The following is a 25295-nucleotide window of genomic DNA, read 5'->3' on the forward strand; positions in this document are numbered from 1 at the left end:
GCCGCACAATCATTTACAACACAAATACTCCGGATGAGTGCAGGCAAACATCAATAACGTCCCATCTACAAACAATCGAACATGTCACCCCTGGAGCATATACGTATAATCCGTTCATACTTGTTATACCTCTACTATGATCTTTGTGCTGATGAATTAAGGATCATTTTATATGGGCTGCGAAGTAAAACAATTCTGAACGGCCTGTATACGCCCTCATTAGTTGAAGTCTAATTTACGACGGCTCAAGAGGCCGATAAGACACTTATTGATCCCACTTTGCCTCATGTTGAAATAAGTCGTGTAACGTTTCTAAGAATGCTTTTGTTGGTGGTGTATTTTAAGTATAGCTCTTATAGTTTCGAAATATTTATTTATATAACATAACTTCTTTGCAATATTTCAACTATAAATATTGTACATAAAAAAATATTTTAACTTTCGTTAGTCTCGTTAAAACTCAAGAATGGCTGGACCAATCATTGAGCTTTTTTTTAGTCTTGAAACATTCGTGGAAGTCCAGGAAAGGTTTATTTTAGGAGGAAAGTAATACAAAGTTTACCAGGTCATCAAGTTTTACATAGATTTAAAATGCATGACGTAGGAAAAAAATTTTCATCCAGCATTATAACACGAATTTCCAAAAAAATATTACACGAATTTCCGGCTTCTACAATTCCTTTGTAGTTTTTGCTCGTCGTTCTTATTTTGCTAAATGAGTCTGAATTGTAAAACTCGAAAAAATCAAAATGCAATCTAATCTTTTTGTCCAATATAATTATGAAACAGTCACAAATTTTATCTCTACTACCACCTACACAATATTATAGTTAACTGATAGACAATGCCCTATAGGCCTATGGCATTTAGTCCGCCATTGTAAAGAGTGTAAAATAAATAATAAATGAATATAAAAGATTCCTGTAACATTTTCTATCAAATATGAGAGTAGAATATAATTTTACTTATTTACTTATTCCCTAAAAGTTATTTAATAAATTCTTGCGCATGTGGTATGCAATTCATTTAGCGAAGTTCGTTATACATACCTTCCATCATGTCGTAAATTTAATAAACTCTCCCACGCGGATAAAACGTCTTCTAGAGGTAAATTATTCCCTGTATCTTATGTTTTAATTTACTAAATAACTTCTTAATTTGTTTAAAGAAAGAGTAAGTTTTGATAGTAGGTATAAAAGGAAAAAAAAAACCAGCCTAAAAATATGATATTATGATTACTTGCCTAGTTTTTATTAAAATCTTTTTGCTGAGTAGAAAACTTGTATGACTTGAAATCGACAGATAATATTTTGTTGACTTTTAAATTACTAAATCTGTCTTGTAACGAATATCTAGCTTTTTTGGTGGTTCTCTTTACATACAAAGAGTGTGTCGTATCAAGTTACGACAGTAATGTTTGTTTTATTTCTTTCTATAATATATTTTCGTGAACTCAATATATCCGTACCAAACAAAATACTTAACGTGAGTGTAATCCCGAACCTTGAAAGCTTGCCAAGCCCCTGAACCTGCGCAATGAAAACTGACAAAATATCATCTGTCATTAGCCAATCAAGCTTGGTAATTTTTACACGGCACGATGCGACACGTCGATACGATATCGGACATATCAATTGGTAAATTATAGAGCTTGCACAATGTGTAAGTCCTATCTGAAATTAAAAAGTTTTTTTTTTTATAAAATAAGGAGGCAAACGAGTAAACGGGTCACCTGACGGAAAGCAACTACCGTCGCCCATGGACACTCGCAACATCAGAAGAGCTGCAGATGTGTTGCCGGCCTTTTATGAGGGAATTCGTTCTCTTCTTGAAGGTCAGTTTGCATAAATTTTAAAATTCGGTTTTAAATGGTAATTACTACTTAATTAATAATTATAGGTACGTTTTGTTGTTATATTTTGACATAGCGCTAACTTTGATAAATTCTATAGGTACGTTACGAAACGTTATTTTAATATATATCCTAAAAGCAGAATATCAATAAAAACTAAATTTTACACCGACAATAAAATGTCAACAAGTTCACAGAAGTGGTTATTTTATTAGTTTTAGACCAAAACTGTCCGAAATATTATTGTTGAAATCGTGTAATTTGAGATTTACCTTTTACTTTGTAGATGCGAATGAGTGCGAATCTTCAATTCCTTACTAGGATATTTTCAAGGTGTTTCAATTTTTGCAATAACTTTGAAATAATAATATTATGAGATCAGAAATGATTCACTTATTACGATAACTGATATCCTTGTGATAAATACACATTTAATATTATTTTTGGATATACATTATTTTGAAATACTATATAGCTGTCGTTTTTTATCTAGACAATTCGATGACAATAATTTCTAGACCGTTTTATTTTCCAACAAAATATCTTATATACTTACATATTATTATTACTAACGTGCACGTCGTCAAAACCTAGAACAAAATAAGGTAAAATAATAAAACTAGAGAAAGACCGTTGACATTTTCGTGCGGTATAAATTCGGTACATTGGGTTATGTCGGAGCGCCTTAAATAAAGCCGCAGTAATGACGGTAGAGCTGCCTCTATTTAAATATTTCATGGTTCCTGGTTCGCCCTTAAAAATAAGATGAATATTTTCCCCCAAATTATATACAAAAAGCTGTATTAAAAGACACACGATATATTTTTTTATTTATTAAGCTATATTAAGGATGAAGATTTTTCTAAGAGTTTTCCATTTCAAAAATATTTTAGCCACACCTGATAGCTTCATTTACTGAAATCAACGAACTAATAACGAGTAACGACATTAACATACTAACAATCCAACCTCACCTAATACAAATCCAAAAACATGGGCGCAGACAAAAACAAGCTTTATTTGCATTTGGGATTAAAGGGACAAAGCATTCACAAACACATACAAAGATCGAGAGGAGGCGGTCCAAATATTGGTAAGAAGGGTCAGGCTTGGGACGCAGGTAGATTTGATTGTTGACCCTCAAAAATTAAACATGGAGGACTAAATAAGAATTGAGCTCCTCATTTAAAGAATATCTTTTTGAATATTAGATATTAAAGGGTGGGTAAATATTATTAATTTACAAATATGTTTACAACTAATGTCAATAATATTATTATAAAGTAAGAGCCTGTTTCACCACTTCCTGATAAAATGCCGGATAGGCTATCCACAACTTTTTTGACAGATTCTCTAAACTCTATCTGTAAAGTTAAGTGGTGGATAGCCTATCCGGCACTTATCAGGAAGTGGTGAAACAGGCGCTAAAGCTAATGTTTCAATACAGTCACGTGTAACATGTCTTTAAGTACCCCTGAACAATATTTGCTGAAAAGATTTATCCCAACGTATGTCAGTCGTAATTCGTGTACACGATAGATACATAACGACGCGATGCTGCATCTACATGTATATCCATGTCACACCATACAACCGAATGAGATCATTATCCTACCCTTATTTCCATTGTCCTCCGCCTCTATTTTCGACTCTACCTTTGTTGGAATTGAGTCCTATTTACATTGTCCGATCAATTTTGACAAAAACTGCACGCGGGCAGTTTTAGGATACGACTGGGCTAATAACCTCTGCGACATGACCATACTTATGTGTGTGTTAATAGAAATTATCTTCTATCAAGGTCCATTCTGTGTGACTTACGGCCCCGGAGAAACGTGTTTACTTATCCCAACCAAAAGTCTTACTATTCTTATTCTTTTATAGACGCCGTGATTAAGTCAATTATGGTACAAGCTAATGAAGTAAGTTACGTAACGTATCTCTGAAATAAAATGAATGAAGTGATTTGAATAAAATTATTACTCTCTACGTAGAGCGTTCACTTTTGAGCGTATCCTTATGATGGTCACACTTAAAAACTATCAATTTATAGACTTGCTAGTTATTTGCTTGTGACATCAATGTGACTAAATGATTTAACAGGAAGGCTATTTTAAAGGCATTACAGTACAAATGAATGTGATTTTTTTTCCCATATTATGTTTTAACAAACATCGGTTAATTGAAACTATAATATACTTACGATAATAGTTTCTTCGTATTACAGTAAAACCTATTTAGTATTTACCCTCTTTTCTGTTATTTGTATAAATTTAAAATTACCTAACATTTTATTCATCAGTAAAAAAACTAAACATAACCTCTCATCCCTAATTTGCCTCCCGATCGAAGTGGCCATGAATCCCTCTTACAATAAATAATCCCTAATGAAAGGCAAGTTGAACAAACTGACATTACGAGTGTCTTACTCATGTTGAGTGTGGATCCCACTACAGTCCATTCAGATGACTATTACCTCGGAGTTTCTGTAACTTCATCCTTATTTCGAAGCCGCAAAGGTCTCGTTAAAGGTTAAAAGATTTTGAACAGTTTCTACGTAGCCGGGTCATGGCCGCTTCAAGCCCTTGGAGACGATAAAGTCGAGTATTTATTATATAAGCGATAGCGTTCGAGTGGTGCACCAAAATATGTTAATTTTTATGAACGTTTTCGAAAGTACAAATAAAAGTTTAGATTGTATACTGTATGAGTATGTAAAAGAGTATACAAACTATTGAATATTTCAAAGCATTTAAGTGATCAAAACAATTTAAGTGCCATAACTGTCCAAAATTTTCTAAGCAACTCGCTGTGCTTTATTTTCAATTTTCCTCTTACTATTTTCTGCTAAACTTACCTTCACTTTAAAAAGACTTTCAAAAATAGAAAAACTTTATTATATATATACATTATACGTATTTCCTCTTTGATTTCATCTTGGTTACATTTATTGAGATATAGGAAAGCTTTTAAATGTGTTAAATTTTAATCTACCGTGCGAGTCCCTACTCCCTTTATGCGTGGCGCGTAGAGATGGCTTAGAGTTTAAAATAGATGCCCATTTCAAAGAAGCGATGGACTGCACACTCTGAGCATAAATTTAAATATTTTTGAAAGAGTTTACCGAAAAAGATTTCCTCTTTTAAACATCACAGGAATACTAGAGGTGCGAATATGTAAATGCAGTGGCGGATTTACAAATTAGCCGCCTGTATGCTATTCAATTTTTGCCGCCCCTATAACTGACCTTTAAAATTCAATACGTTAGTTTAGTTCACAATCATATCCCACCAAAACCATTTTTTGAAAATTTTTGCTGAGACGACCACACAAGGTTTCACCCTGTGCGGTAGCGAAACGGCGATGCCATACATATTTACTGGTATGTAGAATTAGTCTAAGTTAGGGTCAGTAGAGTTAGGCCGTGTAGATTCAGAAGCTTGGCTCTACATGAGATCACATATTATCTTTTTCACAGGGTAAACCGTAAACCTAATATGTGGTCGTCCCGGTAATATTTTACAAGAAATGTTTTTAGTAGGATTTTTTATTTCTGTAAGAAAAAAAATGGGGCTAAATTTGCCGCCCCTCTAAATCTGCCGCCCTAGGCTCCAGCCTACTCAACCTATTGGTAAATCCGCCACTGTGTAAATGAATAAGATACATTGGACACTTTACGTTTTGGAAAGTCTACGTTATTCTTCGTATTATTTACTACCAAAGAAATAAAATGATTCACACTATATTCGGATTTCAGTTACCTACAATGTTTAAGTTTTTTAATATATAAAATATTTCATTAGTATAAGGGACAAAATGAACACTATGTATAATGTATATTATGTAAAACGTACTACGAATGAGACATAACGAGTCGCTATGTTTATTAATGAATCGAGTCCCGATCGAGGCTATAAATTGTAATGAGTCCAAGTACTCCACATGACTATGGAGTACGGGGAGGGCGGAGGAAAAAATATTATTGATTTCATCGTAAAACATCAACAATAACACGTTTTATGATGGCAATAAAATGTATCAGTATTATATTAACGGTTCTAACACTGCTAATTTAATATAACAATAGTAAGGTCGATGAACTTTTGAATTATGGATGTCATAATGAATTTACACAGTAAAATCACAAAATTATAGTTGTCTGAAGATGCGAAATAAAAATTAATTTTCATAATTCGATTGCATACAAAGTTATTTAAATTAAAGTTTTTTTGGCGAGCCGCAAAATATTATGTTATTTTAATGTTTTTATAGGACGTAAAAATCAAAAAATATTGAAGCAGGTAGCAAAAAGTAAAAACTACAATGTAAAAATGTTTTCCTTGTAGATTAACCCTCTTATTAATAAACGCCCTATAAGCTTTGAATAGTTATATAGTGTTTTGTTCCTGTCACACAAGTGAAATTTTTAATTGGATTGAAGAAGACAAAACACTGTATAACTATTCAAAGCTTATAGGGCGTTTATTAATAAGAGGGTTAATCTGTTAGAATATTTAATATCGCTAAAAGATAGATAGTACATAAATATTATAATGTTTAAACCTACCCAGATACTTGAGGTAGCTGTAAATCTACATAATTAATATAAAATATTAAAATTACGAATATAATATTTGAATACTTAGAATTACCAGCCCTTTTGGCAAGTTTTTGTAATATGACTAAATTGAGTGTTAGAAAAATATGGTCAATTCATAATAAAATTATGGTCATGTTATTGTTATTACTTTCATACAAAAATTTTATGTGCGCTTTATTTATTACCATTTCATTATTAATCCATTAAACAGGGACACAACACTTACTGGCCCTTTTTACAAAAAATGTGTTATGTGTTGTAGGTCAAAAAGGTTAAGACCTACGACACATAACACATTTTTTTTATATAATTCTATTCCCAGCTGCTATGTTATGTTCTAATTACTACCCAATAGTGACCCATACTCTGGGAGAGATAACTAGTTCTATCTAAGCCACAGTTCATAATATAACAATGTTCGGGAGTTACGAGTAAAGTTTATATTAGCTTGTTTTCGTACACCCAGTTCTGTAACTTATTCGGTGCGGAATGAAAGCAGGAGTTGCCAAAACAACACCATTACATATCGGTAAGATTATGTACACATAGGATGATACATTGTAAAAACAGATATTGATTATTAAAATATATATGGTATTTAGATTTAATAAACGCATTTACTTTATTTGACAACTAGCGACCCGCACCGGCTTCGCACGGGTATAAAATATAATATAGCCTATGCTACTCACTGAAAAAATGATTTAAATCGATTCAGTAGTTTTGATTTATATTCATTAATCATTACTATTTACTACCCGTGGATCGCATTGGTCGGTACTGCCGCAAAAGCTACGTCCCGCAATTTTTAAATCTATTAATCTTCGAAAATATTCATGTATTTCATATGCTGTAAAGGGCCATATAGATCTGTAATGTTAAATCAATAATGTTTTTAAAGTATTAAATTGAATAAGGATTATTGCCGTATTGGTGAAAATCTCTTCGAAAATTAGCCATTTTTGAGTAAATGACAAAAAAAATGGTTTTGTGGGATATCCATAAGAGATAGACAATTAGATATAATATACCACCACGAAGTTTTCAGTAGACCTTTTCATAGTGTAGTGTGTAAAATTATGGGTGTAGTAAAATACTTAGTACATTATTTTGATAAATCTCGTAGGGTTCAGCCTGCGTTTTCAATGTAAGCGGAAAAAAAGTAAATTTTATTTACGACATCATATTAGGAACCCCAAAAATAACAGTATTTCTCCATTATTTAATGAATGTTATTATACTTATAAACCTTTCTCTTTAATCACTCTATCTATTAAAGAAAACCGCATCAAAATCCGTTGCGTATTTTTAAACAAGGGATATAATAATATCACTGAACAACTAAACTTTTATTATTTTCACTGCATCTTTTAATTTGCGAACAATAACTGCAAATTGAAATATTTTGAGCTTACACTACAATTGTATATTGAGTTTACACTACAATTAATTATGTAATTAACTTACAAGAAGATAATATAATATTCTGATCTTAATTTATAACTTTGCAGCAAATTGAAAATCTGAGGAACAAGATAAATGACTCAGTAATTTGCATTTTGCCTTCAACCAGCCTTCACAGTACGAGGCAACAGATATGCATAACAATGAAATTTACACCATTGTATATTAAAAAATATTTTTTGTCGAAAGCCTTAAACGTATACCAAAATTATTTACGGTGTTCAAAAGGAGTTACGCAATTCCGACTTAACCCTTTTTTGCATACCAACTTCGAGTAACTGGAGCATAAAGGGTCGAAAAAACCGTTCCATAAAACACGTTACCTAGAAAAGGTTTAAACATTGCGGTTAACTGTTAAACAATCGATACAGTTATTGTGTGGGGTTTATGGGGCTGTAAATCATCGGGAGAAAAAAGACCGTGTGACGTCACGCGCTGATCAGCTGTGAGGTCGACGTCTCGTTACGAGATCGTTAATAAAAAAAAAACTGTGACAGTTACCTATAAGATGGAAAAATTAAAAAAAAAACCAACAACATAGTATTGTGGTGTTAAGTACAAAGAGTTGCCTATTAAGTACCTAGTTAGTAAGACGTGTTGACTGTACTTTTATATTTTTTTAATAACCAAATGGACGTATATAACGTTAAAATGATATACAATTTAAAGTCCATGAATTATTCAAAGTCCACATAATTATATGTTTAAATAATTCAATTAACAAGTTTTATATGAGTGGTCGCTTTTGAAGGTAGGCGTAGCCGTCTGCCGCGCACCGCTTTTCCATAAATTAAAACAAAACCTTATCTACCGGTGGGTTTCATAAATTTTAAAAATAAAATGTAATAGTTCGTTAACCTGGCAATTTTTTACACTGTATGTGTACTTCTAGGCTAATTATAAAGTTGTGCTTGTTTCTTTATCAAACAACCCTTAATAATTTTGGTAAATCAACTGGGTGGTCCCCGGCAATTTGGTAAGAAGAAGGCGAAGAACTTTTTGAGATGATATTATTGAAGTCGTATAATATTAAATGTTATTATAACCAGCGATAGCATTTTAGGATAGTATCCAAGTTGATATCCATTAGGCATGGCTGGTAGTTTCATCCTACATAGTTGATTGAACAGCCCACACACAATTTAGTGCACTTATTTCTGCATACAAAATGCTCCTTTGGGCATACAGTTTGAATCAATGATATGACGCTCGCCTACAACGGTAGTAAAGTCTAGATTTTGTTGCAGTTAGTTGGCCATCTCAGTTAGTGGACGTCTGGTTCTCTATTCTAAGTACTTTGTTTCTGTTTATTTTGATCTAAGTGCAAATAACGCATAATAAAGGCTATACAATTGAAATGACACTAATTTTAAGTGCACAATTAAGAATTTAGGTCATTCATTTGCTTCAGTTTCGAGGTATTGTTTTACATAATATTATAAACTAGACGTTTCGCGCGGCTTTATTCGCGTAAATTAGATATTTCACAGACAAATTGATCCTTCACGTGGTCTACTTCTTATCTGTGCCAAATAACAGAAAAATGATTGCAGTAGTTTGAGAGATAAGCCCTTTCAAATAATTTCTTCCGTTTTTTCCACATTTTCCTCTATTTCTTCGCTGCTTTTAGTGTTAGCGTGATAAAATATAGCCTATAACCTTTCTCAATAAATGGGCTGTCTAACACTGAAACAAATCAGACCAATAGTTCCTGAGATTAGCGCGTTCAAACAAACAAACAAACTCATCCGCTTTATAATATTATATAAAGTAAATATATCAAAATGAATGACGGAGTATGCTGTATGGGTCGCATTTCCAAAGGTTTTTAAGTAGGCTGGTATTAAATAATATTTATGTTCTTCATGAAATAAGTATTTTTTCGATGTAGAGTCAAAATTTTAGGATTAAATAGTCTGAAAATACTGCTAAAATGTACAGAAAATCCTAAAAACATGGAGATAACGTTAAACTCCAGAGTACTTGACATTCAGCGACCAAATTTACACAATATATTATTTAAGCCTCAATAAAATTTTATGTCCGTGCGTCCGATAGGTGAAAAATAAAGTGTGAACTGGGGCGAAATAGCGTTTACACAGTCAGCTACCATTTTATATTTCAAACAAACAAAATATCATTTTACCGTCGTTTATTTGTGAACATAGCGGCAAAATAAAACCTATTTTAATACGAAAATCAGAGGCGTGAAAATTTTAAACCTCACAAAAAAGCTTTTAAAAGTTTGCAGCATCGGTGTTTCTATAAATATTCTATATTATAATATTATATGCAGTGTTTCACTATTGTGAATAATTTTGTATTATAGACCCGCTCATATATTATGCTGTAGCTGCCACAGTATTTTTAAAGATAATAATTTACATAAGTAGAAGTAAATAGAAGAAGAGATTTCGCTTAATCTCACGTTTATAAGAATTCCTCCAGTGTATTTCGAGAGGACCAAAATATTTGTTCATTACGTTCCCAAGGGGACACGAATACGTTCGAGATTTTTCTTTGCGATTTACACAGACCAAGGAGAAAATACAATGGCCAGTACCTTTGCGATAATGAAATGGAACAACGATAAGGCCGTCGAGTTCTTCGCATATTAAACCCGATAAACGACGCGATAACGTGGACTCATTGTTGTACTAAATTACTAATCACAGATCTTGATTGAAAATGTTTCTTGATTGAACAATTGACAGATTCGAAAGTTAATTGATAATTTTCAGGCAAAACCAGTTGGCCTAAAAATTATATGGGCATTTAATTCTGAAACGAACTGTCACCAGCAGTATTTCTGGACCAATACGACCTGCAAACCTTCAAGATGAGAGCGTATTCCCTCTTTAAAGGCACCGCACCTTCAGCTCTTCTAATGTTGCGAGTGTTATGGCAACGGTAGTATTTCAATCAGGAGATCCGTTTGCTCGTTTGCCCCCTTATATTATGTATATACAAAAAATATAGATTACTACAGTGTGTAACAAAAATAAGTGATAATACTTTAGGGTGTATACGTGCTCCTTGTAGAGAGTTCACTGTGAAAGTAGCAGCGCTGAAAGACGAAAAATTTTTTTCACTTTTGTATGGGCAAGGGCCGGAGGCCGGCAAGGGCGTCATGAGTTTCCCCATACAAAAGTGAAAAAAAAAATTTTGGTCTTTCAGCGCTGCTACTTTCACAGTGAACTCTCTACAAGGAACACGCACACACCCTAAAGTATTATCACTGATTTTTGTTACACCCTGTATAAGAAAAAGTTACCTCAGCCAGCCGCTGTCGAGTATGTATCCTAAATATTTAATATAAGTGGGTACTGTAATTTGGACCCTGTGCTGGAATCCAGCAGTATAAGTTATAGTAGGAAGTTTTTCAATTATTGCTATCATGAATTTTAAAATTTGACGCTGTTAAGCATTTGTGTATCATCAAAAAAAAAACTTATTGAGTGATGAATTCAGTTCTTTACCTCATTTAGAACAAGACTGAATTCATAACTAAACAAAAAAGTATTGGGTGACACACAAATGCCTTAACAGCAACCAAATAACAATATCTACCTATAATGTTTTTCAATAATGAAAACTGTACTTACCTTATTATAGGCACCATTTCTCTGACATTTTTGAGAGCTAAAAACATTCGTGGTTTAAAAAAAATCGCAAACATGGTTGGTCTAAAATATTCATGTTTTTTTTTTTCAAAGGGCAATTTGGGACGCTATACGCTATGTAAAACCAACTCATTATAATTTAAATCATGTAGATTCCCCTTTATTTACTGCAATAGCTACCTCACACCTCCTGACCATGGGATCTAACTGACGTGATGTGACTTTTAAGTCTTTTCAACAAACTTTAACCCTAAAACAATCCTATAAATTAAAAAAAAGTTTAGCCATAGAGTGCATTAGATGATTAGACTTCCCCAGACCAAAATAAAGTTTAGTAAGTGCAGCGGGTAATAAAATATTGTCTGTGCTTGCATACCTACTCGGGGGTGCGCCGTATGAATATTTTACTTTGTCGAGACGGTTTTATTTCATAGAAATGCGAGTGGATGTTGTTGAGTTATTTTATTTTCCATAGATGTTGCAAGCGACTTTTTTTTAATTGTAGGAACTGATATTTTTAGCGGTACAAAAGTCCTTATATATTATATAATGTGGAATGAAGACGTGAGTGGAATAACCACATAACTAAATAGTATTTGTTCTCTTATAATAATTTAAGCAAACCTTGTAACTTACCTTATATTATACTTCATCATCTGGCTCATATATCTACACACAAAAGCCACTGTTTTTTGTTCTCAAATAATTTTTCAGGTCCTAAAGAATCCATTTATGCAAAAAAAACTGCACTTTTAAAAGTGTTACCTATTTTTTCCACTCACGTCTTCTAGTGTAAATATATTTTGTGCCTAATTTCTTAAAAATATTTCAATTATTTTTGGACTGTTTTCATTCGAAAAGATCTAACCTTTTTTTAAACTTTAATATTTATATAGTAAATACTATACTGCTAGAGCTTTTAAGAGGATACACCAAGGTCGATAGAAATTAAAAATAGGTATTTGAAAATATTGTATTGCTGTCTCACCAATCTCAAGTCTCCCACCGCAGAGCGCGATAGAGACAACACGACAAAAGTTCTAAAAGAACAGAAAATCTTCGATTCGTTGTCGCTGATTCCTTCTCCAAAACTTAACCGATTTAAGTACTTTTTTCATTAAGAATTAAAACAAGGCTGAGCTGTGTTCCTATGTTTTTTTTGTATATTCTAGCCAGTTTTGTTTTCTGGGTGTTTGAACACAAAGGAAAATCTGGCCATGCTAATAGTGGCCTCTCTCTACCTCTACCGACATTATCCAGGGAGGAAACAGGGGACAACGTTTGTATGGAAAAACGGCGGTGTGGACTCCTCTTAAGAGTGTTGGCTATATTTTTTTTTACATAAACATATTTTTGTAGGCAGTTCGATTTTTCACTGTGTATACTGCAGCTCGACATGAGAGTCGTTTTCCAAAAATAAGTCATCCTCAGGTTGGTCTTATGATACAATATGTAGGTCTGCCTAAATAATTACTAAATACCGTGACAAACTTTATCAAAACTCTTTCATTCGTTTTGCGAATAAAAGCAACAGACGCACTTTTGTTTTTATAATATCAGAGTGATAATTAATGGTAGTGCAAACAATAATTTATTCCATAGATGTAGGTAAAATATCTGCATAATACAGCCTGGGTAAAAATGTTATCTGCTATCTATGCGTGGAAATTTTTCCATTTTGCATCAACCTAGTAGAAAATGGATGCCCTGTGTACACGATTTTATGGTCTCCCAGGTATATTCATAGCCTCCCTCCCAGGCACCTCATCCAATCTAAAAATTGACGAAAAGTTACTGAAAACTGTGCCGGCCGAGCTTTTATTGATTCATTTCACTCTATATTTTCACTATAAAAAATACTATCATATCATACAGAATGTTTATGTTAGTGATACTATTATTTTAAAAGATGCCCATTGTATGATATTATCACTTCTTCGTGAAATACACTGTATACTTCAAAATTCTTACCTTCTGCCAATCTCGCAATTATTATCGTATTATATTTTGTAACAATATCATTAAACACTTGCCCCTAATAGTAATGCACAACCTCAACGTATCGCTATTAAAATCTGCTCATAATCCTATTACGACCATTTTTATCGGTAATGCCTTAATAAAAGTCTCAAGTGTAACCAATATGTATACGTCGGCTAACTAAACAATAGCGGCCAGTTTCGCTCTACATTTCTACGCGATAAGTTTTTTACGTGGCTATTTTCTTATACAGTTATTGGACTACGTCGGTTTGGATAACACGTATTTCAATTTGCTAATGTGTTGTGTAATATTTCAATATTTAATCCTAAACACCTGCATACAGAAGCTTTAGCTCTCGGTAAGTACTGAAAAATATACTTGCAGTGTAGAGAATTTAGTTTGTGTTCCCTTTACTGAAATTAACACCACTAGTGCCATCTGTGACGAAGTCGAAACGTTAAGGCATTAATCGCAGGAACTTTATGTACGGTCTTTCACAAAAAATAAAACCCCCACATCGACACTCGGATCGTGTCTGTGCACGAACGTGTGTAAATACTATAAACGCACACAGACAACGCGTAATCTCTTCAAAAGCTTCAGCCGTTCCCCGCGAGATGGCGCTATTTCGTCGGTTCGAATCTTGTGTCGCATTTTTCTCTGTAACACGCTACTTCACCTTACTTGTGTTTTGTAGACAAAATATATTTCTGTCCTTATCCTACGTATGAAATGTATGATTCCGCATTTGGTAATAATATTCTGTTTTGTCTAAATCTAAATCTAGATTTTATATTTAGCATGAGTAAAATATTATGTTTTGTACCATTGTTTTGAAGAGTACGTCTAAGGTTTAGTAAGGGATGTGGATAGTATAGAGTATAGACTATAGAATGACAACCTCGAAGGGTGGCTAGGGTTAACCCTTCACTGCCTCCTACCTAAGTTATATCCCCTCAAATTGTTTGTTGTTTACTAAACATGTTTCCTCTTATTTGTTTTCACCTTACTCAGGAAATTAAGATACGAATTATTGAGCTTTTCATTAATCATTCATTCATTCATTCATTTAACCCGCCGATCGTGGAAAACGAGACACAATAGAATTTCTGTTGTGTCTCGGTCACCGGTGACCGTATGGGGCTTGATGAATTAATAATCATTATTATTTGCCCCATAGTAAATATTAATATACTTAAAAAATAAAGGTTTTAGAAATATTTTGTTTTAATTTCATAGGATTTATTATAGTTAGGTGTGTGTAGGTAATAATTTTTGTACAAAATTTTCACTTTTTAATTGAATTTATAGTATGTAGTATGTACTATGTATGCATCTATTCATTTAGGTTAGTATAATTATACTTAATTTCAATAAAAACACTTTCTCTTCTGATACTTATCAACACAAATTATTAATATTATTAAAAATACGAGTTATAGGTTCTAACAATTCTAACATTTCTTTGACAAAAATAAAAATAACTTTTATAATTATATAATACAGGTAAATACCTCGATCGTGGGAATCGCAGACACAATAGATTTTCAATTGTTATGAGAAAACCGGGTACCGCTTTGGGATTGAATATCGGTTAAATTATTTCTATCTACAACTAAAATGCAATTAATATTATTGTAATAAAATATAAATACATCCATCGCTACCTCCTTACACATCTGAACTACACTTTTACGACCATTTACAACTTAACAATCTGTATCTCTACACTTGGTACTTACAGACTCTACCTTACAGCTTCAACCGTAAACACTACTCTGCGTCTGTGTCCCACGCTGGTACTCTACATGGTAAAAGCTTGCAAAATTGCAAGCGGCTAAAAGGAGCTTTGATACTGGAAATATATATCTGAATTTAGGCAAGATTATTGTATTTCGCTTTTAGAGTAAAAAGTTTTTTTTTGTGTATTTTTTTTTCTAATCATAATCGTTAATTTCATTTTATATTCATAACTAAAAATTTCTAATTATAATCCAATAATATAAACCATGTATATGCATTTATAATAAATAATCTTTTTCAGCCTGCGGCGCAGTTGCACATCAATATTTTGTCACGGCGCGGCGCCCTACTCTACGGAGCTATTAGAAAAAGCTACATAAATAAACACCTTTAATTATTATACATAGTTAGATTAGTTAGGTTATACAGGTAAATAATAATATTCATTCATCTACCTGCTTCACCTAATTAATATATATATATATTTTTATATTTGTGGTTTCGGATTAGGATGGAGGATCGACTCACGGCACCCCTCTTGCTTTTCCACGATGCACCAGGGCGCCGCGGCGCACGGTTCGGGAACCCCTGATCTAGTTCATTTCTTAAAAATAATACTATTTCTTACATTTGGTAAGGCTTTTCTCCCCAAGAGTATACTAGGTTATTAACTTTCTAGCTCTTTAAGTTATTCATAATTATCATAATTTTGTGATAGTGAAGTCGTGAGTTATGAACGAGCTCCCCGGGCCCCGGGCCCCGGTCCCGTTGTCTCGTCTGCTGCGAAATAAATTAAGATGAGAATGGCCCACCTGTCCCCGTTAATTAGTCTATGTAGACGATTATTAAAACCTGCTTAGACTGATCTTGAGGTATTTATTCTCTTGTTCATTATAAGAAGACGTCCATGTATCAACAATATGTAACACATTATTCATGTTCAAAGTATATTTTACTGCGCAGAATTTATTTTCGAAAGTATAGGGATCAGGGATGACAAGTAGAAACTTCAACTAGTAGGCTATATTTTAAATTTAAGACGTTTTAACTGGTGTGGTATTTTTCATGATTTTTTATCATTTTTACAAAAACCTTTTACAAGAGTAACGTAAAAAGTTAACTCCTTTTATTTTCTTGTAAAATATAAATATACATTTTCATGTTTATAAAATTTGCAGCCACTTAATTTATTGGCTGCGCTTTAGTGTTACAAAATAAAATAAAAATATAGTACTTATAATTATTTTTATCTTAATAAGGGAATTTTGTTTTATTTCTATGTTTAAAATATTACTTAACTGAACAAAGAGACTTTTTTCATCTTACAAGGATCGAAAATACAATATTATAATAAACTTTTTTTGTAAATTGTAATGCATCCTGTTTGCTAAATTGCGTTAGTTAATTACTTCTGTTTTAAAATAAACACTGCTATTGTTAAAATTAATTCAGTAAACAAACATTTATTTTTAAATTAAAAATGTTAGTCATGAAAAACACAGAGTTTTAATGATAAGATTTTCTTGAAGAGTAATTTTGTCTTATCAAAATATTAATAAAGGATTAATACGAAATTTTAAAGGGCAATCTTCCTTAACCCTTGTCTGGGCATCGACTTCCAATCGTGTCGCTAGAGTAAGAGTCAAGAATCAAGACTTTCTCGCATAAGCAGCAGCTGTACGAACAGAATTTTGTTAAGTACATAGTATATACGAAGCTACATAAATTGTTCAAAAAAAGAAACTTAAGAATATCTTAGGGAAATAAAATATATTGTATTAATGTATATTTTTACTTTTAGAAATTTTAAATTCGAGATGGGATTATACATTTTTCCATAAGCATGCGAGAATGAAATGTAGCACCTATCTGGTGCTGTATTTAATAACTATTTTTAAGAGCCCCCGCAGACTGCAGACTTTTAGTCGGCCGATTGTTTGATGATTGATCGAAAGCTTAATGAGTACGAAGATTTATGAAGGTTAAACGATTTGTATCGGCCGATAATAATGTAAAAAGACTGAAACCCCAATTTGGCCAAACTATCGGCCGACTAAAAGTCGGTAGTCTGCGGGCTACTTTACTTTACACAACATGAATATCAATAGCCATATATTTATTTAGTTTCTTACTTGAATAATTAAAAAAGCGGTACTCGAGACCGAAGTTGCGAATCTGCAAGTAAATTTAAAGTCCCCGATGGCGGGTTAATGTCTGTAGACGGAAAGTTCTGGAGTCCAAGTTTTACCGTCGTCGCTCCACGGGTGGGGAACCAATATCCCAACACCCCACTCATCTAACTTGGACCATTAGGGGTCTTCTATTCCTTCCAATTCCAAATTTGAAACTGATGTGTGACACCAGTCACCACAGAGCTTATGGTGTATTAGTATTTAGTATATTCTTCATGAATATTTAATACTTATTTTTATTTCTATTACTTTCTATTTCTGACTAAAAACTTAACCTTCATCTTTTTCAAGATTTGTATTTTGTTTGATACCTACAATTTTTACTTCATATCTCAATGTTGTAAGTTGAAATAATTTCACATTAATAATATTGTAGGTTTGTCTAGATGTTGCATGAAACTTAGTAGCTATATTATTCTTGTCTAAGTTAAAAGTAAAGTGGATACCTAAGTCACTGCTGAATACTCACCCTTTTTATATAGTTAGGTACCATTAATCTTAGGTACGTGTCCAATATCCACAGTATTTACTCCATGCTCACATTGATATTAAATAAAACGCTCTACAATTTCATTTCATTTTATTCCACAAATGCATTTTGGATAAAGCGTAGAATGAGTGGATATGCGAAAATAAGTTCCGAGTTATTTTGCCTCTGGTCTCCACGAAAATGATCCTTAAATCCTAGATATTATAAGGTGCTGTTAGTTGTAAGATGTTTCTGGGCAGGTTCAAGTTGCAGGGCACGTCCGTCCTAGATTGACCAATTCCGACGTCTCGATTAAGTCAAATCACAACAGAGCATTTTCTAGAAGGAAATTCTAGAAGGGAATTCTCCATATTACGAATAATATTCGTCTAGAACCTAGATGTTAGGTACTGTAACAATATAGTATAGCAGTAGAAAAACTAGAGTTTTAGTAAACCTTTGGTTATAATTTCTTTATTTAATACCTCGATCGGGGGAATCGCAGACACAATCGATTTTCATTTGTTATGCGGCAGCCGTGTGCCGCTTGGGGATTAACTCTATATTATAAAAACTAAATTAATTGGTAGAATTTATTTGATGTGTACGCTATTGTTTTTTTTTTTTCGGATTAAAAAAAAAATTTAGGTACTTACCATAGCAGGATATTGATTATTGTAAGAGTTTAATTTAAAATTCTAAAGAAAATTCTATACCTTCGTAGTTTTTACTGTACTAAAATTAAATAAAACAGGAAAAACAGGAAAACTTCCAGACATAACACAGTCTTCGTTGTACGACCTTCTAAAGTAAAGCTAAGGGTGAGTTGCACCTACTTACTTTAACTATAACTATAGCCTTAACTTTAACTACAATGCAAAATATCAAATCTTTGGTTAAAGTGAAAAATGGACGCCGTCAAGACGCCATATTTAACCATAACCACAGAGCTTGACAAAGCTTTAAATGCACGTGGCGAAAAAAGGAACTAACGCTGTCATCACACAAAAACGCAATTTTTGACAGTTCTCCTTTAGCAGCAGCGCCCCCGCCCACGTTCATATAAAGCCTTGTCGGACCAGCAACGTCTTCTGTCAAATTCTGTGGTCAAAGGTTAAATATAACCATAACTTTGACCATAACTTTAACTTTAACCAGGCCTCTGGTGCAACCCAACCTTAATTGGTTCTATTTTACATACATTTTGAATTGTTGTATTAGTTTTTTTATTACTTTGCATTTAGATTGGTACTATTTTATACCCATTTCAATAAAAATAATTTGGAACGGATTTAGGTATTTAACTATTTACCTAAGCATCTTACAGGTATCTTGTCAATACTTGTTAACAGGTATATAATACTAGGTATATAACAGCGCTCTGTTCTTCTGTTCTTAATTATAATAATATTATATAGTTAGATACTTAAATGAGCACCTGCCATATTAATCTAGATTCTAGATTTAGACCAACATAATTATGATAAAATCTAGTCAAATCCTAGCAGCTGCATGTCTGGCTCATGGTTGCATATGTCTGGTATATTTCTAATTTATAATCTACTTCCACACTAATATAACGAATGTGAAAGTGTGTCTGTCAGTCATCAGTCCACCATTAATGAAGCCGCTGAGCCGATTTGCATAAAATTTAAAATCCTATTGAGTAATCCTGTCGATAGGGAAATCAATAATAACATTCATTATTTGTACACAACATTCGATAGATTTGTCACGGAAAAGTATCTTACATATTTTGTCAATGGCGTGAACAAAGTAGGGTAACTTAGGTAGTTAAGTAATAATAATAAAACTGCACCACATTTACATGTACGTTTGGTGATGTTTAAAATTATGCTGTTAAGTAAATTGATTACTAATAATTAACATAAGTTTTATAGGCACTAAACACTAAAAAAGTAATTTAAATTTAAGTTATGGGAAATAAAATATTTGTAAAGGTCCTTCTAAATTTAATAGATTGGATTTTAATTACAAAGTTCCACTTTTCTCTTACTGAAATATTAGATAGAACTTAATATTATTTCTCAACAGTAATTACAATTAATTATGAATTCATAGATTTTATATATATAAAATGTCGAGGTGAAAATCATAATAGAATTATTAATGTCTCCACTTATTTTGATATTTCAGGTGTTTGCTTATGGTAAATATGGCGTTACCACATTCATCTGAGAATTTTTTATCAAAATTGCGCCATGCTATTTCTAAAGTTATGAAATTGTCGCATTTTATAGCATTTAATATAAGAACATTTATTTTAATATGTACGAGGCGAGATTTTTAAATGAAAACATTATTCGATGCATCTGGTATACTATCTGTAGATGGTCTTGATAACGAAAATTTAGTACATTCGTACGCTGAAACACTTGTTTGCATATAAATTACTCAGAAACAAAATATATTTACTTCAAATGGTGCGAATAAGGAAATGGCTTGTAAAGATGCACAATTCTGAAACTCTTCATAGCCCTTCTTCAATACTGATGTCATTGGCTGATACAAACATAAATATACAACATAAATCTCGGAATATCGTAGATAAAAACTTCAGCAGTAGACATCTGAAAAAATTGTACTTATTTTGCTCTAATATTATTCGTACTTAATAATAACTTATCGCTATTTATAAATTGTCTGTCCCAGAACAGTTTTATATGAGCCTATCATAATATATTTCATATCGTCAATACGATATCGTCTCGTTATCGTGGCTGCTTCAGCTTGTTGTAGGCATCCTCTGCTGAATCGGGTCTTGCTATATTATTCTTAATTTTGCAACAAAACTATTCGATAAATACTGTATGAAATACATAATTTCTTTTCTGAAAAGCATACATTTTACATGCCGATATCGTACTGTCATGGGCACTGAAACATCGTATTGTTGTATGTGAAAAAATAAAACGTTTCTTTTTACGGGCAAAGGATGGTACTATATATAGTGATGAAAATGATAACTTTGCCGAATGTCTTAACGACATTAGCAAATTCCTAATCTAATTAATTAAACTAATCTATATAATTATAGTTGTCTGCAGGTTAGACGAGGATTCTCTACAATTATTTCAAGTACGCTTTCAGAGAATACAGAGAATGAAGCTTATTCTGAAATTCTCTTTGCAGAATTAGTTAAAAGATCAAAGGTGTCTTTACCCTTTTGTAATTTGTAAAAATAGTTTCTAAATAATGCATACATGATACAAGTAATACAATTAATGAATAAAGTTACTTACAGCAAAATATTTTTTACCAAGATAAAAAAATATATAATATAAAATACATAGCTGTTATCATCCTAAATACTACAAATTAAAAGTAAAACAGTTACTGATATTTAACTTATTTAGGTAAATACGGGTTTACAAAAAATAAACACAATCGTCTTTAATAAACAACTATCTATTTGACCGAACTTTGCTCGGTATTCGATAAAACACGAATAAAATGATATTTTCTAGAAATGTTTCCTAGCTAGATCGATTTATCGCCCCCGAAACCCCCTATATACTAAATTTCATGAAAATCGTTTGAGCCGATTCCGAGATACCAATTATATATTTATATACAAGAATTGCTCGTTTAAAGATATAAGATAATACTAACATTATCAAAGTGCTACTTGATTCGGTCAACTAAAAATCGGTGCCAACGATTTTTATCGTAACATTTGACCGCTACTCGGAATCGTTTACCGTTAATGCGGATAAAACTAAAAAACCGCATGCAACGTAAAATGTTAAAATAAGTAAACATCTTAAAAATACAAGAAAAAAATTAATGAAAAGTATAGCATGTTTGAATATAAATGAGAAGATTAAGATAAAAATACGTAACGGAAATAGAATTGGTAACTTTTTGAGGCGTGTCTGGTTCGTTTAGGAGCGAGCCGAGGGCTCATGCAAAATGTATGGGGCTCGTTTCGTGAAATTTGTATCAGATGGGAATAGTTCGTGCCCCTCCGTTGACAAACTTCATATTTTCTTAAATGTATATTTAAGAAAATTGTATTTGCTACGTAAAAATATTGCAGAATATAGAGTGGATGTTAATTTATGTGTACTTTGTAGGCTTGAGAGAATATAAGTTTATGAATGGATATTAGTTTTCATACTTGCCTTCTAAATTTTCTCAAGAATCTCGAATTTTAGTCTGAGCAAAACAATAGGTATTCTTAGTAGGTACACAGAAAAACTACCTGTAGGTAGGAGAATTTATCTAACAAGTAACAGATATAATTTCCTCACTATCACAAAATACATTATAAGGTTTTACATCACACTCGGGCGGTCTCTCTCATAGTAAATGTCAGAATGTTTACAGTTAAAAAGGTTCGGTGTAATTTCATTAAGTACAGAAACAACTCCCGTTTATCGTACACATACTTAGTTGTAATTTGACTTAAGAGATGTAAAAGTGGAGAACACCTCTATTATTCCACCTATTTGTTTTATCTCTGGGTTTAAATGAAACAGGAACGTGGAGTACCTAGCGCCGTGTAGAACGGCTAACATCCACCGCATTATTGCCTCCCTGTATGAGATAAAGAGACTTTATTTTCTCTAGCCTGCAGGTGAAATGCAAAAACTTACCTCCGCCATTTAGATAACGGCCCCTTTGTTTGCGAGTTCTTTGGAGATAAAATAAAACAACTAGACGCTTTAGCTCGAGTTTAAGCGGTGAATAAACTCGAAAATAAGAACGGAATTTATGTAGGTAAAATTTTCAACTCGAATTTGTTATATTTTAATCCTTTAAGCCTCGGTGAGCGTTCGGATTCGATATTCGAAAAGGGCGTTGAACTCCAAGTGTCGTCGAATAATCTCCGAATATTGGCTCCACTTATATTATCTTCGCACTGAACCCTGAAACAGAGAGATTGATTTCATTAACATGTTTGTATTGCCTCGTATTTTCCTCTTAGGCTTGTTTATCTCTTGGAACATCCAATAAAGTTACAACTTACACTAGCCTTCGTACATATAATATTATATAATAATTGTATTGTATCATTGTATGACGTATCACCCCTTTCTAAGAGATTCTTATGAATTTGTAAATAATAGTTACTCTTAGATAGTATTGAAATCTGAGATTCTATTTTGGTAGTATTCATTTTAATAACATCAACCTAAAATTATTGCAAAACTATTCAATGAGTAATAGTTTAGAAAGTCTAAACTTGTTTATTTAAGCTTATAAACTTCAAAGATGGAGATAAAATTATCATAAAAATTTTGTAGTAGGTACTAGCATGTAAAATTTTGCCAAATCTTTACCGATTTTTCAGATGCTCCTTACGTTGTGCATAATATTAAATTTTGCTTATACTATAAAAAACCGGCCAAGTGCATGTCGGGCCACGCGCAATATAGAGTTCCGTAGTACCGCTAGTTTTTGATATATTTTTAATGGTCAATTATAAACGTACATAACTTGTTTTACATTACTAACATCACGTCACGTCACATCACGAGTTACGTTTAAAGAAATTTGAACGAAAAGTATGCTTCTCCGAATATATTTTTTTTAGTTGATCGACTATTATTCAATAACTTATGAAGCCTTCTTAGCCGTGATAGTTTTCCTTTTAAATTCAGTATATTTTCTACTCCCGTGAATTTTTTCAAATTTTCAGAAGCAATCGTTTAGCTGGTAGAAGGGAGGGACACTGGACTGTAACGATTTTTTCCACTTTAAAACTTCATAATATTTCACAAATGGATCCCTAAATCGGAAAATGATCTATGAACACTCATAATATTTTTAAAAAACCTATCCAACGGTGGGGTGGCCGCGAAAACAAAATCATCATAAAATATATTTTTTTAAAGATCTTATATATCATTTTGTCGGCATCACTAATATGTACATTTATGCCGAATTACAGCTTTGTAGGTCATAGGACATAGAGTCTCTGAGCAAAACCGCGGACAGAAAGCTGGACGGACGGACAGACGGTTGTTGACTACGGAACCCTAAGAACGTTTAATAAATTTCAAGCGCTACAAAAAGAGCCGCTTACCAAAAATCTGTACGAAATTGGAACCAGACGTTGCAAGTCTGGCGAGGTCACTTACCTATCAACCTTTCTCAGATCCTCGACCCGCAATCCCTGTCTCACAACAAAATGTTACTAACTTCATTACAGATATTGGGGGACTTAGATATAGAGTCTAACAAGATCTGATGGCAAAAAGTGAGAAAAGAAATTAACTGTAGCAATACCGGGGTATTGGAATAAAACATTTTGATTCTTTTATACCTTACGGCGGCTGATTCTTTGTGTGAAATATGCAAATAAAAATAATCGGCTAAGTGCGAGTTGGCCTCGCACACGAACGGTTCCGTACCGTTATAGAGCAAAAATAGGGCAAAAATTGTGTTTTTTTGTATTAAAGCCCTATTTTTTTTTAAGTAAGTATTTAAATATTATTATTAATTTTTAAAGTAAGTAGTAAGTACATATTATATATGATAAGTAAGGCATTTGTGAAAATTTAAAGTGCCTACCTGATGCCATTATTGTTACCGATTAAAAAAGGTAAAAAAAATCACGTTTGTTGTATGGGTATTTATGAAATATTTATTTTATCTTATTTTTAGTATTTTTTGTTATAGCGGCAACAGATATACAAAATCTGTGAAAATTTCAGAAATCTAACTATAGTGGTTCTTGAGATACAGCCTGGAGACAAACAGACGTACAGACAACAAAGTCTTAGTAATAGGGTCCCGTTTTTACCCTTTGGGTACGGAATCCTAAAAATTATCCAATGATCAAGGATATTTTTTGAAAATCAGCCATCCGTCATCAAATCCTGATAGACCTAGGTATACATTCTACTTTCTTTATTCCTTTAGAATTTAGACCTTAGGTACAGTCTGTAAACCAACATTACCAATATAAAGTGCAAATTAAAGTTAGAAAAAATTTAAAACTACTCTTCACTCTTATAGTTTGGGTTAGTTGTTGAAATTTAGTTTCTATTTAAAATCTCCGTCGGGAAATTTTTCATCCGTAGGTAACCAGTAGAATATTTTTGTAAGTGTAACTCATAAATCATAACACATTCCTAATAAGTTTCTAAAAGCAATGTGTGCCTATATCACCAATGTGCATCTTTCATTCCAAGATTTTACATTTACTATAATAATATTGTTTCCAAACTTTTAGTTATATATAGGTCTACCAGAATCTGATGGCAAATTTTGATGACAGAATTTCAAATGATCATTGGATAAATTTTATATTCGCATATTTCACACACAGAATAAGCCACTATAAGGAAAAAAACAGGATCAAAATGTTTTATTCCTATTACCCCGGTATTGCTAGAGT

At 32.5% G+C, this 25295-nt stretch overlaps 1 long non-coding RNA gene across 1 annotated transcript; it reads left to right on the top strand.

The window, feature by feature from the left end:
• Positions 1-493: 493 nt before the first annotated feature.
• On the top strand, positions 494-23363 carry LOC121740594. The gene is made up of 3 exons (XR_006037655.1): positions 494-573; positions 8458-8461; positions 23348-23363. It is a non-coding gene; the product is annotated as an uncharacterized LOC121740594 (long non-coding RNA).
• The last annotated feature ends 1932 nt before the right edge of the window (positions 23364-25295 follow it).

The sequence above is a fragment of the Aricia agestis genome, chromosome 3 (genome assembly GCF_905147365.1).
Source record: "Aricia agestis chromosome 3, ilAriAges1.1, whole genome shotgun sequence".
Taxonomy (NCBI): Eukaryota; Metazoa; Arthropoda; class Insecta; order Lepidoptera; family Lycaenidae; genus Aricia; species Aricia agestis.